This window comes from Rattus norvegicus, chromosome 1, assembly GCF_036323735.1.
Source record: "Rattus norvegicus strain BN/NHsdMcwi chromosome 1, GRCr8, whole genome shotgun sequence".
NCBI classification, from domain to species: Eukaryota; Metazoa; Chordata; class Mammalia; order Rodentia; family Muridae; genus Rattus; species Rattus norvegicus.
The window spans coordinates 57,229,359-57,244,833 of NC_086019.1; the positions used below are offsets into that span (position 1 = coordinate 57,229,359).

The following is a 15,475-nucleotide window of genomic DNA, read 5'->3' on the forward strand; positions in this document are numbered from 1 at the left end:
AGAGTGGAATTTTCCCTCATCAGAAATTCTGCTGAGGGCTAGGGTGTGGGGTCTGCTCTTTACAATGTGTAAGCATTGTAGCTAAAGATACTACAAATATTACCTACAAATAACTTAAAAGTATAGAATAAAAATAGTGGAAAAGATGTAGGGAAACTGAAGCTAAATTCACAGCATGTGTTTACTAAAATGACCAAAATGTCTTTGGGATTGCAATTTATTCTTTTATTTGTTTTTGTTTTACTTTTTGTTTTTGTTTTTTTCTTTGTTTTTTGGCTCTCTCAAGAGGGCAACCCTGTAGTGCAATAGATCACATATTCAGATGATGTCAGGTGAAATAGTCATTGGCCACATAAAGGCTAAAGCCTGTGTTTGGGCAATGGAAGGAAAGACACAGCAGAACTTTTTGGGGAATGGAGAGAAAGAAGAATAGAGGCGGAAGATTCGGGCAAGAAGAAGATGGGGGAGAAAGAGGTTGAAAATGGAGCAGGCACACGTGGCTTGCAGGAGCCACAAGTAGGTAGAGATTTTATAAATGGGCAATAGAGTAGTGTAGTGGTGGATTTGTTTAATCTAAGCACTCAGCTTATAATTATATAATTGAGTTTTCTGTTTTTGCATGGGCCTTTTGGCGTTGGAGATTTACCCCTATAAATCTGGCTAGTAGAAGCTTCTTGGGTTTTCATTACAAAAGACTAAGGCAAATCCTGTGAGAGGAGCATTGGCCAGCCTTCTGCAGGTCGGGGAGATGGGGTGGATGAGATAAGAAACGCAAGCAGCAGTCCAGGCATTTCAGATTAAAGTTGTTTGGTTAGAGTAGCAAACTAGGAGCAGGAACCAGGCAAGATGGATGCATAGACCTGGCCATGTGGGTTGAGCATTACCACTGATACCAGAGCATAGCAGGAATTTGCATTCCTGTGTTCTCATTGCTGTTGTGTTCTCTCTGAGGATGATTGTTGAATGAATTCAGGCGACACTGCTGCCGTGGATGTATGTTTGTCCAGTGTGGGTGTAATCTGGTGTGGCCTCAAGAAACAAAGGGCAGCCCCAGTGACTCTTCTGCCTACTTTTTGACCAGATTGTGGTCAAAGGAAGTCACTAGACCATTGGATGATGATGAGACCTGTGCGTATAGGGCGAGGTAGCTACCACTCCTCTACAGCCCAACAGGAATGCATCATCATCATCAAGGAAAGGGAATAACTGGACTCAATGTGTGAGCCTCCATTGTTCAGCCTTGCACCTGGAGAACTTGCCTGTACAGTAAGCCACATGATCCCATGGTTTTATTTTATATTACAATATCTTAGGCTCTGAACCCAGTATGTTCTATTTCTTCCACAATTGCAGGGTCTAGCCTGACAGAGCTCAGTCCTTCATAGGGATTTGGGAAAGCCTTTCAGTCTTCCTTTAACCAGGGGTACATCATCACATCTGTGACTCTCAACCTATATTTCGTATTGACTATCATTAAGAGGCCAAGAGGTCCTATATCTCTTTTGACACCCCACAAAGGTTTGGATACATACTTGCCACAAACGGTCTTCAAAACTGTAGTATGAAGACAGAGTAAAATCTGACTTTTTTAATCTACCATTAAATGTAAAACTATGGTCCATATGTCATTCTGTGGACTATCATAACGTTTGCTGAGGAAGAGTTCAGGAGCTCCAAAAGAGAAAGGACCACAGTGCCAGTTCAGCATTGCCCTGGTTCCACTTGAGTTCTAAGGTGAAAGTCGATGATTTTGACATTTCCATTTATGTCCATCATAAACTTATCAGGTTTAGATTCCCTGGGTACTATACCCTGGTCATGGCATTAGCTCACAGTTGCAATTATTTGCCAAAATATTTTTTGCCCTTGTCCTCCTCTAGGTGGCCCCATTTTCAGGTGTTTTGGTAAAGCTGTTGTCCTTCCACAAGCTCTTACTTGTAGAAGTGAGATGCTGTTCAGGTAGTCAACCATCATCATTGTCTCTGCCTTGGTCATGAGTGACAGGCACCATTGCTTCTTTAGAAGCAGTTCCATGGCCATGGGTCTGCCACTGAGGCAAAGGCGCTGCTCCTGCGTCCCCTTGGCTTTAAGACTTTGTTTTGAGAGTGGAAGTGTCCCTCATCAGAAATTTGCCTGGGGCTTGGGTGTGGGAACTCCTCCTTACTATGTGGAATCATTGTAGCTAAGAATACTACAAATATTCCCTAGAAATAACTTAAAATTATAGAATAAAAATGATGAAAAAGATGTAGAGAAACTGAAGCTACAATCACTGCATGTGTTAACTAAAACTGAGCAAAATGTCTTGTGGACTGCAGTTTTTTGTTTTGTTTTTCTTGCTCTCTCAAGAGGGCAACTCTATAGTGCAATAGATCACATATTCAGGTGAAGTCATGGCAAATAGTAATTGGCCAAATAAAGGCTACAGCCAGTGTTTGGGCTATGGAAGGAAAAGATAGAGCTTAATGTTTTGGGGTAGGGAGAGAAAGAAGAATAGAGACGGAATATTTGGGCAAGAAGAAGATGGGGGAGGAAGAGGTTGAAAATGGAGCAGCCCCATGTGTCTTGCACGAGCCACAAGAAGGTAGAGATGTCATAAATGGGCAATAGAGTAGTGTCGTGGTGTATTTGTCTGATCTAAGCACTCAGCTTGTAGATATATTATTGAGTTTTCTGGTCTTTGCATGGGCCTTTTGGGGTTGGAGATTTACCCCTATAAATCTGGCTAGTATAAGCCTCTAGGGTTTTCATTACAAAAGACTAACGCAAGTCCTGTGAGAGGAGCATTATCCAACCTTCTGCAGGTCAGCCAGAGGTGGTGGATGGGATGAGAAATGCAAGCAGTAGTCCAAGCATTTCAGATTAAAGGTGTTTGGTTAGAGTAGCAAACTAGCAGCAGGGACCAGGACAAGATGGCTGCATAGAGCTAGCCAGGTGGGGTGAGAAACACCACTACTACCAGAGCATAGCAGGAATTTGCATTCCTGTGTTCTCATTGCTGCTGTTGTTCTCACTGAAGCTGATTATTCAGTGAATTCAGGCGACACTGCTGGCATGGATGTATGTTTGTCCAGTGTGGGTCTCATCTGAAGTGGCCGGAAGAAGAGAAGAACAGCCCTCTTCGCTCTTCTGCCTTCTCTTTGGCAAGATAATGGCCAAAGGTAAACACAAGGCCATTGGAGGATGTTGAGACCAGTGTGACTAGGGTGGGGTAGCTTCCACTCCTCTTCAGCTCAAAGGTAATGCATCGTATACATCAAGGGTAGGGAATAACTGGATTCGATGTGTGAGCCTCTGTTGTTCTGCCCTGCACCTGGAGAACTTGCCTGTACAGTAAGCCACATGATCCCATGGTTTGATTATATGTTGTGATATCTTAGGCTCTGTACCCAGTATGTTCTATTTCTTCCACAATTGCAGGGTCTAGCCTGACAGAGCTCAGTCCTTCATAGGGATTTGGGAAAGCCTTTCAATCTTCCTTTAACCAGGGGTACATCATCACATCTGTGACTGTCAAACTATATTTCGTGTTGACTATCATTAAGAGGCCAAGAGGTCCTACATCTCTTCTGACACCCCACAGAGGTTAGGATACATACTTGCCACAACCGGTCTTCAAAACTGTAGTATGAAGACAGAGTAAAATCTGACTTTTTTTATCTACCATTAAATGTAAAACTATGGTCCATAAGTCATTCTGTGGACTATCATAAAGTTTGCTGAAGAAGAGTTCAGGAGCTCCAAAAGAGAAAGGACCACAGTGCCAGTTCAGCATTGCCCTGGTTCCACTTGATTTCTAAGGCAAAAGTCGATGATTTTGACTTTTCCATTTATGTCCAACATAATCTTATCCAGTTTCAGTTCACTCGGTACTATACCGTGCTCATGGCATTAGCTCACAGTTGCTATTATTTGCCTAAATATTTCCCTGCCCTTGTCCTCCTCTAGGTGGCCCCATTTTCAGGTGTTTTGGTAAAGCTGTTGTCCTTCAATAAGCTCTTAATTGTGGAAGTAAGATGCTGTTCAGGTTGTTGACCATCATCATTGTTTCTGCCTTGGCCATGTGTGGCCTACACCAATGCTTCTTTACAAGCAGTTCGATGGCCATGGGACTGCTAGGGAGGCGATGATGTGATATCGGGACCTTGGCATTGCTCCTTAAGTCCTTAAGACTTTGTACTGAGTGTGGAAGTTTCCCTCCTCAGAGATTCTGCTGGGGCCTAGGGTTTGGGAAATCCTCCTTACTATGTGTAAGCATTGTAGCTAAAAATACTACAAATAATACCTAGAAGTAACTTTAAAAGTGTAGAATAAAAATAATGAAAAAGATGTTTGGAAACTGAAGCTATCGTCACTTCATGTGTTAACTAAAATGAGCAAAATGTCTTGTGGATTACTGTTTGAATTTTTTCCTCTCAAGAGGGCGGCCCTGTAGTGCAATAGATCACATATTCAGATGATGTCAATTGAAATAGTAATTAGCCATATAAAGGCTACAGCCTGTCATTGGGCAATGGAAGGAAAAGATAGAGCAGAATGTTTTGGGAAAGGGAGAGAAAGAATAGAGATGGATGATGCGGGCAAGAAGAAGAAGATGGGAGAGAAGAGGTGGAAAATGGAGCAGGCCCATGTGGCTTGCAGGAGCCACAAGTAGCTAGAGATTTCATAAATGGGCAATAGAGTAGTGTAGTGGTAGATTTGTCTAGTCTAAGCACTCAGCTTGTACTTATATTATTGAGTTTTCTGTTCTTTGACTGGGACTTTTGGAGTTTGAGATTTACCACTATAAATCTGGCTAGTATAAGCTTCTGGGTTTTCATTTCAAAAGACTAAGGCAAGTCCTGTGAAAGGAGCATTATCCAACCTTCTGCAGGTCAGCCAGAGGTGGTGGATGGGATGAGAAATGCAAGCAGTAGTCCAGGCATTCAGATTAAAGTTGTGTGGTTAGAGTAGCAAACTACCAGCAGGAACCAGGACAAGATGGCTGCATAGAGCTAGCCATGTGGGTTCAGGATAACCACTGATACCAGAGCATAGCAGGAATTTGCATGGGTTTAATTTAAAACTTCATGCAATAGAAGATGTTGCCTGTGGTAGTCAACAATCCACTAGGGAGTTAGGATTCTTGTCCTAGGGATGAGAGAATTAGATTCCTGAATGAGCAGAGATGAGTCAAATGACTCCAGCACATGGGAATCTTAATCAAACACAGTGATAGACAGACCCAAATCAGGCTTTGCGTTCTCTTCCTGTAAAAAGAATCAGTATAATAAATGGATCCAGGCAGAGAGGGAGACTGAAGACTGCCTGCTTTTAATAAAGTTTGGTTTAGTTGTTGCTAATTTGATGTAATTTTGTTTAAAGATAGAAGAGGACACAATTTTGGCCACAGTCACCTGGGGAATTCCTCCTGAGGTTCAGAGCTAACTCAGGGCAAATGAGCCCAGATTATCTGGGAGCTCCTGCTGTGCAGGGACAAACTGAGCTAACAGAAAAACTACAGCCTCCAAGGCAGACAACAGAATTTGGATAAGGATGAAACCCTCTAGGAAAGTCTCAGTGTCTCACAGGATTCTCATATTCTCTCAAAAGAGGGTTAAATGTCCTGTCTTGGCAGATTAGAAAAGGCCTGAAAAAACTGTTTCTACTCTGCTTGTTTGGTTTAGTTCCCTCGTATGAGTATTTAATTTTCGAAATGTATGTGTTTTTGAATTTTCTGGTTATTTTACTATTCCTCTGGGAAAGATGTCAAGCTAAAAATCTTTCTGGTTACTGGCTAAAGTGTCTGCTAATTTGGGAGAAAGACCTTATGTTTCTGCTTATAGGAAAAGTAATTAGGCACTGGACTCCTTCCAGGGTTCTCTGGGTCAGAAAGGGCAGATGAGCCCCCCTGAAGAACTAGAAAATTCAAGAGAACCAAGCAAGAAAGGTAAAGATTCCTTATGCCATTGTTCACAATGCATGAACGAAGACGTATGATTAGTTATTATTAAATTTGGCTCATAAAAAGACTATCTTTTCACATGCTTAAACAAAGAGCAGTATTTCATCTTGAGTAGTCAAGGTATTTCATGTTAAACTGGTTCCCAATTGGCTTAGCAATCGAGCCTCAGGATGCAGAGTAACACAGCTGCATAGAGCTAGCCATAGGGGCTGGGTGAAACTCTGATGCCTGTGTTTAGCCAGACTTAGTGTGGGGTTATTTTAAAAATTACATGTAACAAAAAGTGATTGAAAGAAACTAAAGTCAAAGTTAGGAAAATAGAATAAAAATTATGGAAAAGATATCAGGGAAAAAGCTAAAGTCAAAAATCCCAAGTAAAATTCAAACAAATAACCCACCTTGTATTCTGTTCAGAAAAGTCACGAAGCTCTCTAGAAGGAGACAAGACAGGATGCAGCTGTTGGGCTATCTCAGGCAAACTCTGCACCGGAGCACCTGTTCAAAGAGATTAGAACATCATTATTGTATCATGGATGTTTACTGGGAGAATGGAATGATTTCACAGCTGAGTTGTGGAATTCTATTGATCTATAAAATAACCTATGCAGTGAATAATATAAAGTTATGAAATATCTTCCAGCTTCATTAATCAGAACTATAAATTTTCAATCTAGCCCATGTATGCTGATGGTAACTGTCGCTTCTGTTTCCGACCCGCAGAAAAGAGCGACTACACAGCGTTCTTTTCAAAGCGGTTTATTCAAGAACCTTACAACATGCAAACAGGAATCTTTCTTTTCTTTTCTTCTGTCTCCCTCCCAGCCCAGCCCCCGAGCACACTCCCTTGTATCCTCCCTCAACTCCGCCTCCTCAATCCAGACTGCATAATCTCAGTTCATAGGTCCACGTCACATGGCCTGATCTTGCATCATGGTGCACCTGCACAGCTCTCACAATGGATGTGGCTAGTTTCAGGTGTGTGAGGAAGTCAGATGCTAGTCACGAGACTTAGCTGCAGTCCCAGGCGCCATCTTGGGACTACCGCCACACCCGCTCCCCACAGGTAACTGTGATTTCAAGGTCATTTCCAATCATCTATGTTAAGTGTTTTGACTCAAGGAAACTGGCATTGCCATAGATGAAATCAGTAAAAGGCATATTTATTTCTTCTTTGCCACATAACTAGACAAATGTCAGTTCAAAAAGTTGCGATCATTTAGTGTACTTTTTTCATCTCAGTTACTTATGTATTTTTTCATTTATTTAAATTTCCATACATGTATACAGTAAAATATGGTCATATCCACCCTAACATCTGTCCTCCAACTTCTACAAGATCCCTCTCAGAATCCCCCGATTGACTCTATAGCCCTGGTTGGTCTGGGACTTGCTGTGTAAATCAAATTAGCCTAGAACTCACAGAGGTCCACCTGAATCTGATCCTGGGCTTAAAAGTCAGCACCACTAAACCATTCCTCTGTGTGTGTGTGTGTGTGTGTGTGTGTGTGTGTGTGTGTGTGTGTGTGTGTACAGAAATACACATACACACATTTTTTGTATCCCAGTAAGCCCTATTAGTGCTAGTCATACATGCATACTGTGTGTACAGACATTCACTGGATTATCAGAGTCCTACCAGTGGCTTGTCCCCAAGGAAGAGTGAATTTCTATCAGCTGTTGTTAACTGCAGCTCCTCATTTGATGCAAGGGCTTATAAGTTCTTCTCCCACCCATGCACGATGTGCAAACAAATGACACAGCCACCTCCGTCACTTTACTCGGTTAACATATACTAATAAAATGTTATGGTATTTTCAAATTTATATGTATCTGTATTGTATATGTATAATGACACATTGTATATACTTGTAATGGCTATTCTTGGTTGTGAACTTGACTATATGTGGAATGAACTTCAATCCAGAATTGGAAAGCTCACCTTTGATCCTGATTTGAGGCTGGGAGACACAAATTTCTGAACTGAATCTTGGCATGGAGATCATGAGGCAAAGTGGCTGTGAATCTCAGGAGTTTAAGACAAGGAGATCTCTGAGTTCAAGGTCACCTAGGACAAAGCAAGTCCCAGTTCCAGCTGTGGTGGTACACACCTTTAATCTGGGACACACCTTCTGCTGGAGATTTATATAAGGACATTGGAAGAAGGAAGAGTCTCTCTTTCATCTGCCTGCCTGATTTGTAGGACTGAGCCACTGCTAGATCCTTGGACTCCTATTCATACCTGTTGCTGATCATTGTTGGGGAGTTGGACTATAGACTGCAAGTCATCAACCAATTGTCTTACTGTACAGAGATTTCCCATAAGTTCTGTGTCTCTAAAGAACCCTGTATAAGACAATTCTCTTTTATAATATCTAATTTCTATTGATAGATAATGTAATTTATTTTTTTATTCATAATATTATTATATTCATCCCTATGTTTATATGTAAATAAAACACAGGTTGTATGCCTATGAAACAGTAACACACTGCATACTTGATGACTGCTGTCTTTTCCCTACTCCCTACTGCAGGGGAGAAAATGGACCATTCTCATCAATGAAAAAGGTAAAATAAAATGTTAACTATTGGCTGGAAACACAGATGGTTTACACATAAAATTACATCTTCTTGATTGCTACTTTAGAAATTTATCTTCATTTCCTGAAGTCACTTTTTATGATACATTACTATATCAAATACTATCTCATAGTTTTTAAGGTAAGTTAATTTTATTCTTGGTACAAAAGTATACACATAGTGTTGTGCAACTTCCAGTAATATCCGGGTAGGGCTTCGTGAACATAACTGTATGGTTTAATACTTCCCTATGTGATCCAAAGCTCTTTTGTTGTTATATTATGATCTCTAAGCAGAATATTTTTGATCCTGAAATTATATACAATACCTAACTTTTTCTAAAACACTTCATTAGCTCTCCATAGAATGCTATTTAAGTGTGTTTGACTGTTCGGTCCCAGGATATGAATTCCAGTAGAGCACTTTCTGGATAATATTTCCTTACAAAGTGCTGTTAACTGCTTCCTCCAAGAAGTTAATTTCTTGTCTTGAAATTTAAACCTTATGTTTAAATAGAAGATAGAGAAGGCAGATGCTGGATTATTTAGTACCAAGCTGGTTTTCTGTCCTGATATGGGTAAGGGCTAGTCACTTGAGGTGTTTCTCATTCCTTTGGATTTGTAGCTGTTTCAGACTTTATAAATAATCATTTTGAGTATTACAAGTCTATGGGCATTTTCTCACCAAATTGTCCATTTTTACAGGAGTATTTTTCTTACAAGTTTGGAACCATAAAATAGAAACTTTCCTAACTAGTCAAGCTACTAGGGTGTATGTGGGCAGGGTTTTGCACATTTCCTGCTGTGTGATTTAATTGTGCTGTTCTGACCATTTTTTTTGCATAGTCTGCTGGCCAGGATAAACTGGAAATCTATGTTAAATCGTTGTCCAAGGAGGTATTGCAGATGTGGTCAGTATTTGTTTTAAAGGAAACAGTGAAAGGCATTCTTCACTCGAGCTTTGTGAAATACTGTGCAGATGCTTATGGCTGTGGATACTGTGTGGTGTGAGGAATGCTGTTGTGCACTGACTGTGTGGTGTGAGGAATGCTGCTGTGCACTGACTGTGTGGTGTGAGGAATGCTGCTGTGCACTGACTGTGTGGTGTGAGGAATGCTGCTGTGCACTGACTGTGTGGTGTGAGGAATGCTGCTGTGCACTGACTGTGTGGTGTGAGGAATGCTGCTGTGCACTGACTGTGTGGTGTGAGGAATGCAGCTGTGCACTGACTGTGTGGTGTGAGGAATGCTGCTGTGCACTGACTGTGTGATGTGAGGAATGCTGCTGTGCACTGACTGTGTGGTGTGAGGAATGCTGTGGTGCATTGACGCTGCCTTTTTTCTTTTCTCCCTACCCCTGCATCCTTCTGGTGGTTCAGGTTGGACAACTAGGTGCCCATGACCAAGTCCTCATTGTGGATGGATTTAGTCTATTTGGACATTCTCAGGAAAGGTATGACTAATTGGTTCCTTTAAAGCCTCAACTGATTGGTTAGTTTTAATGTACTGAAGTGATATTTTGCATTTTGAAATTTGAATTCAAAAAGTAGTGATGTAAAAGATCTTTGTGTTTACCCACCTTCCCCAATAATCCTAGTTCTTAGAGCACAGGAATCTCATTTTGTGTTCACTCTTAAGAATGTATATTAGTATAGAGTATTACCTTAAATAATTATATAAATATGTACACATATACTTAGAGCTTGTAAAATGTTTAAATATCTTAATGTTAATGTTATAGAATAGAATATACTTACCTGTTTTATAATTGATTATCATAAGTGATGTAGAGAGGACATAATCTTCTGAAAGTCTGGTTTATTTCCCCAAACAGCAACCAGGCTGAGGAACCTAAGCACAAGTATTCTGAACATAGACTCTACTGTGACAGTGACCGCTGTTTCTTTATATTTTCTTCCTAGGGCAGCAGAACTCATGACTAGTACCAGTCCCATGGTTACCCTGGAAGTTGCAAATCAAGGCATCCTCTTTCACTGCCTGTCCACCTTTCTTACCCAGCCATTGTCCTCCATGGTGCAGAGAGGTAAGAGCTAGTGACTCAAGCCAGGTTAGCCAACATATAGTGATCCTGTATTGAGATATGGCTACTCCTAAAAGTTATCAAAATCTGGGGCTGGAAAGATGATTCAGTATTTTACAACACCAGTGTTATCCCAAAACTCTAATTTTATGGGATTTAAAGCACTTTTCTAAGTTCTCTGGACATGAGTCAAGCATTCGTGTGTACACATGCTGGGCAAACACCCATACACATAAATTATTTTTATAAAGAGAGGCCCTAAAATTCCCATGTAGTAGCTCCTACCACAGCTCTTGCTCAGCTCTTCAAGGAAGAAGTTAGTTGAGACTGAGTGCATGATGCTGAGAAATACTTCTGGATCATGATTCAGATCAGATCTAATGGTACAGTTTCCTAGATATAGTTACAGTCTGTTAAGTGCAGTATTGTGAACTCTCTTCTGACCCTGCCTCAGCTTTGGAACCTGCACACCTTAGCGCCTAACCTTTGTAGCTACAGTATCAACAACAATATCAGTGTCTGACAGCCTAGAATCCTGTATACTAAAGCGAGGAACAGGAAACAATCCTGGCTAGACCATGTGTTGGCATATTAAAGCAGAACACCATTTACAAACTCAAAGAGGGAAGTGGGTAACGAATGAGTCCCAGGTGAGCAGACAGGAAGACTAAACTGTGAACAGGCATTGATAATCACACCAGGGGACAGCACCATGTGATGCTGTCATACTGATTGATGGAAAATAATATGTGTGTTATCAGGTGAGAGAAGAGTAGTTGAGTACTTTTAAATATTACTCGAAAAATAGTTACTTTGTTATTTACAAATTATAAGTCAGATCTGAGAAAATAAATAAGGTCAATTTCTCCCATACATACATACATACTAAGTGAATGAAAAGTTTTTCTAGACAATATATGTAAAAGCTTTTCAAAATGTTCGTATAAAGCTATTTGTGGTGGCATGTACCTTTAATGCCAGCTCTAAGGATGCAGAAAGAGGCAGATTTCTGTGACTTTGGGGTCCTCCTGCCTGTGTACTGAATTCCAGACCAGCCTCAAATATATAGTGAGACCCTGGGCTATGGTTTCTTCTGATTGCTTGCTCGTTTTTGCATTTTTAGGCTGGTCAAAGAATGTATATAAAAGATCACCCTATTATACCAAGAGCAGTTATTAAATATAAGAATTTTAGATGCATCCTTTGAAGCTCTTCATCTTAGAAAGAATGAGGGAGAGAGAATGAGTGAATTGGCTTTGGTTTCAGTTTCAGATCGTTATGGCTCAGGTAAACCCAGAGCACAGAGTGAAGTTTTTATGAGTTTTATTTTTCTTGGATATTTTATGTATTTACATTTCAAATGTTACCCCCTTCCCATGCTCTCCCAACCCCCTGCCCCTGCTTCTATGAGTATGATCCCGCTCCCACCCACCCATTCCCATCTCAATGCCCTGTTCAGCTTGCAGCTGAATATTACACTGAATATGGGGACCCCAATGGAGGAGTTAGAGAAAGAACTGAAGGAGCTGAAGAGGTTTGCAATCCCATAGGAAGAACAACAATATCAACCAACCAGACCCCACAGCTACCAGGTAGGAAACCATGAACTCATGAGTACACAAGGAGGGATCCATGGCTCCAGCCACTTATGTAGCAGAGGATGGCATTATCCAACATCGATAGGTGGAAGAGTAAAGGTTTTGAGCTCTATAATAATTCAGCTCAAAACCGCTCCCCAAAGAGTCCTCAAAAGCCTTGGACAGAGCACAGTCATCCAACGAAGCTGCCTGGTAAAGACAGTCTGATGAAAAACAGAGCAGATCACCCTTTCAGCCCCAATGTGACAAGTAAGAAGAGGCATTCTCTAAGTCACCTTGTCACCCAGATCATTGTTTATACTTTGATCATTGTTTTTTGTGTCCCTTGGCCAGCTAGAATACAGTTTTCATAGAGGTCTCATATTAGTCCAAAATTAGGATTTTATTTGGAAAACCCTTGACCTTATAGATCAAAATGCACTGTAAATGTGTCTTCAAAATGGATCGGGTTTCCAAGTTAGTGGAGATCATTTTTACACTTAAAAGAGTTGCTAACAAAGTAGTGAGGATGGAGTATACTGAATAGAGACCCCAACGTCCAAAAGGCTTCAACCTCCAAAAGGCTTCACGTATTTACTCTCATGTCTCTAGCCCAGATCTCATCTGGTCCTGGAGAAAGTCCTGCTCCTGGTCTGTGGCGTCAGGAGACTTGTAGGGGTGCGTGAAGCCGACTTCTGGTACATCTTTGTCTCTGGCTCAGTGCTAAACATCCTGCCCTCAGTGTATGATGGGTATGCCATGGCTCCTGCATTTAAAGGAATGTTGTTATGTTTATTTTACTTGTTATTTAATGTGACACTTGGGTTTTTAACACTATTTCTAATAGATCAGCCTCCTATCCCTGGAGAGAAGTGTGCATATACCACTACAACAGCAGCTAACATCTGTCTTCACTGGAGAACCCTGCACTGAGGTCTAAGATGAGCTGGAACACTTTCTTACTTGTGAAATATCTGACTTCTTTGATACAGTTCCCAACAAATTACATTAACTATCATTCCTGAATTTTGGTCATTTAAGTTTATTTCTATTACACTAGTCAAATAAATTAATGAATCGGGGAACATGAGAATTAGTGTAAATGAGTAAATAAGAAAATTTAAGATTTTTTTTATTGGGGTTGGGGATTTAGCTCAGTGGTAGAGTGCTTGCCTTGGAAGCGCAAGGCCCTGGGTTCGGTACCAAGCTCAGAAAAAAAAAAGATTTTTTTTATTGAAAGCATAGGGTCAAAATTACATTTTTTATCATGGCTTTTAAAATATATTCTTTAAAAAACCATTTATTTATTTATTTATTTATTTATTTATTTATTTATTTATTTTATAATCCAATATTAGCCCTTCCTGTCTTGCCAATAACCCCTCATACAAACCCGTCTATCACCTCTTCCTGAGATGGCAAAGCTCCTTTTGGGGTGTCAACCCCCATGATTGCTTTTTTAAAGATTGTAAAACAGATCCCCGAGGACAAAGTTCACCTTTTATGCAGTTTTATGAATCTCATTGTTTATTTCTTTACATTTCACAAGAACAGACCCCTCTACGTAGTCCTGAAGCTAGGAGCTAAATTGCAGGAGTGACAATGCCACAAACAGCATGCATCAGTGTATAGAAAAATCTTTTTATTCCTTTGTACACACAGGTACAGCTGGTTACTTGGAGAGTGAGCCATAAAGCAGTGTCAGGTCTGGTTATACACCCATTCCTCAGTTTTCTTACCTCCTCTGTGAGAAAGAAACATGCATGAAATTTTGTTAATATCTCTGGTGAGTCTCTGAAGTATTAGATCTTCGTCTTTTCTTTTCTCGGTGTGTTACCCCTTCAATGGAAGAACTTCAGGAAGAGTTTTACCAACTTGAGCTGCATTGAGTAGTGGCCAGCATGGATCTCTAGTGTGACAATGATATGTGGATCCAGAGCTCCTCAGTGGACTCTATGACATCCAGCCAGGAGCACCTGAAATATTCCTCCAAGTCAGTTACCCCTGCTTCCACTCTACCAAGAGTGGTCCTGGCCATTGGAAAACCCAGCAGAGGTGCTGCCCACCCCTGTGACTGTCTTCCAGCCCATATGAACAGACCTCCCTCCACCACCTCCTCCACCACATGTCCACCTACACCAGTGGTTTTGATGGCATTTCAGTGGCTTTGCCCCTCCCACCACCTTCTGCAAACAAGGCAGGATCCCAGTCTGCTCAGGTGGTTGCTGGCTAGCAAAAAAGAAGGAGGAGCAGCAGTGGTGGTCTGAGATATAGAAGGCCTGCCTGGATAAGGAAGCAGAGAGGAAGCACGGGGAGCAGGAGTAGAATCTGGGGCAGATGCACTCTCATTCCCTGATCCCTGCTTCCTTATCTCTTTTGGCCACACCGGCCCAACCAGGAAAACCTTCCACACTGCAGAGGCCCCAAGAAACAGTTACTCTGGAGCTGTAGCCCCAGCAGCAGCCCCCCACTATTGAGCACAGGAATCTGCAGTAGAAAACTATCAGTAAAGAGGAGTTGTCCTATGGGGATAGTCTGTCTCCAGACCCATGGAAACAAGATGCCAGGGAGAAGCTGGAGAAGCAACAGCAAATGCACCTTGTGGACATGCTAAGCAAGGAGATCCATGAGCTGCAAAACAAGGGGGACGGTAGTGCAGAGGAGAGTGACTGCCTGTGGAAGCTTATGCTGGAGTGGCTGTTTTGGAAGAGACTTCAGGCTATATTTCTTGTGTTTCTCCCAGGTTCATTTCTTGAACCTGTTCTTGAAAACTGTTCAAGCAGCCCAACATTTGACATTTTCAAAGTAGAAATTCATAACAACTATGTTTTTGACATTCTGGCCTTAGATAATTCTACAGTGATGTCTATGGTTAAGTGCCAGGCAGTGAGAACCCAGGAGTGACGATCAGAGGTACACAGGATGACCTGAAGGTGAGGTGCTCCTGGAGCCCAGTGTCCTGAGTGCAGGTCCTCAACCTTACAGCTGCCCACTCCAGCTGTGCCTGGGATGGAGCCAGTGCTACCGACCTAGGAAGCAGCTCAGGGACTGTGCTTACTATGTTCCCCATTGGTTCAGTTCATGACAAAGGTTAATCTGAAGTAACAGCAGGAATTTTAGCCCGCTGGAATTCTGTATCTGAGAAAGTACATGTCTTTAGGAACATCAAGATGCTCACGTCTAACACGTTTCAGCTTTATATGTCACAGATATCATAATAAAGTTGTTTATAACCTTTTTCTGTTTGGGGTAGCTCAAGGGTAGAATGTCCTGACCCTGAGTATTATATCTAATTACCCAGAGAGAGAGAGAGACAGGAAGGAAGGGAGGGGTAGA

The 15,475-nt window shown here is 41.4% G+C and overlaps 1 long non-coding RNA gene across 6 annotated transcripts in view; it reads left to right on the top strand.

Annotated features, from left to right (window-relative positions):
* LOC134482799 (uncharacterized) overlaps positions 1–15,475 on the top strand; it is a 79,231-nt gene extending 63,756 nt beyond the window's left edge. For all 6 annotated transcript variants that reach the window (XR_010059354.1, XR_010059348.1, XR_010059364.1 and 3 more), the window contains 3 exons: positions 1–9,974; positions 10,444–10,565; positions 12,022–15,475. The exon at positions 1–9,974 is cut by the window's left edge and continues 35,833 nt beyond it. This is a non-coding gene — a long non-coding RNA (uncharacterized LOC134482799). The remainder of the gene's footprint in view (positions 9,975–10,443; positions 10,566–12,021) is intronic.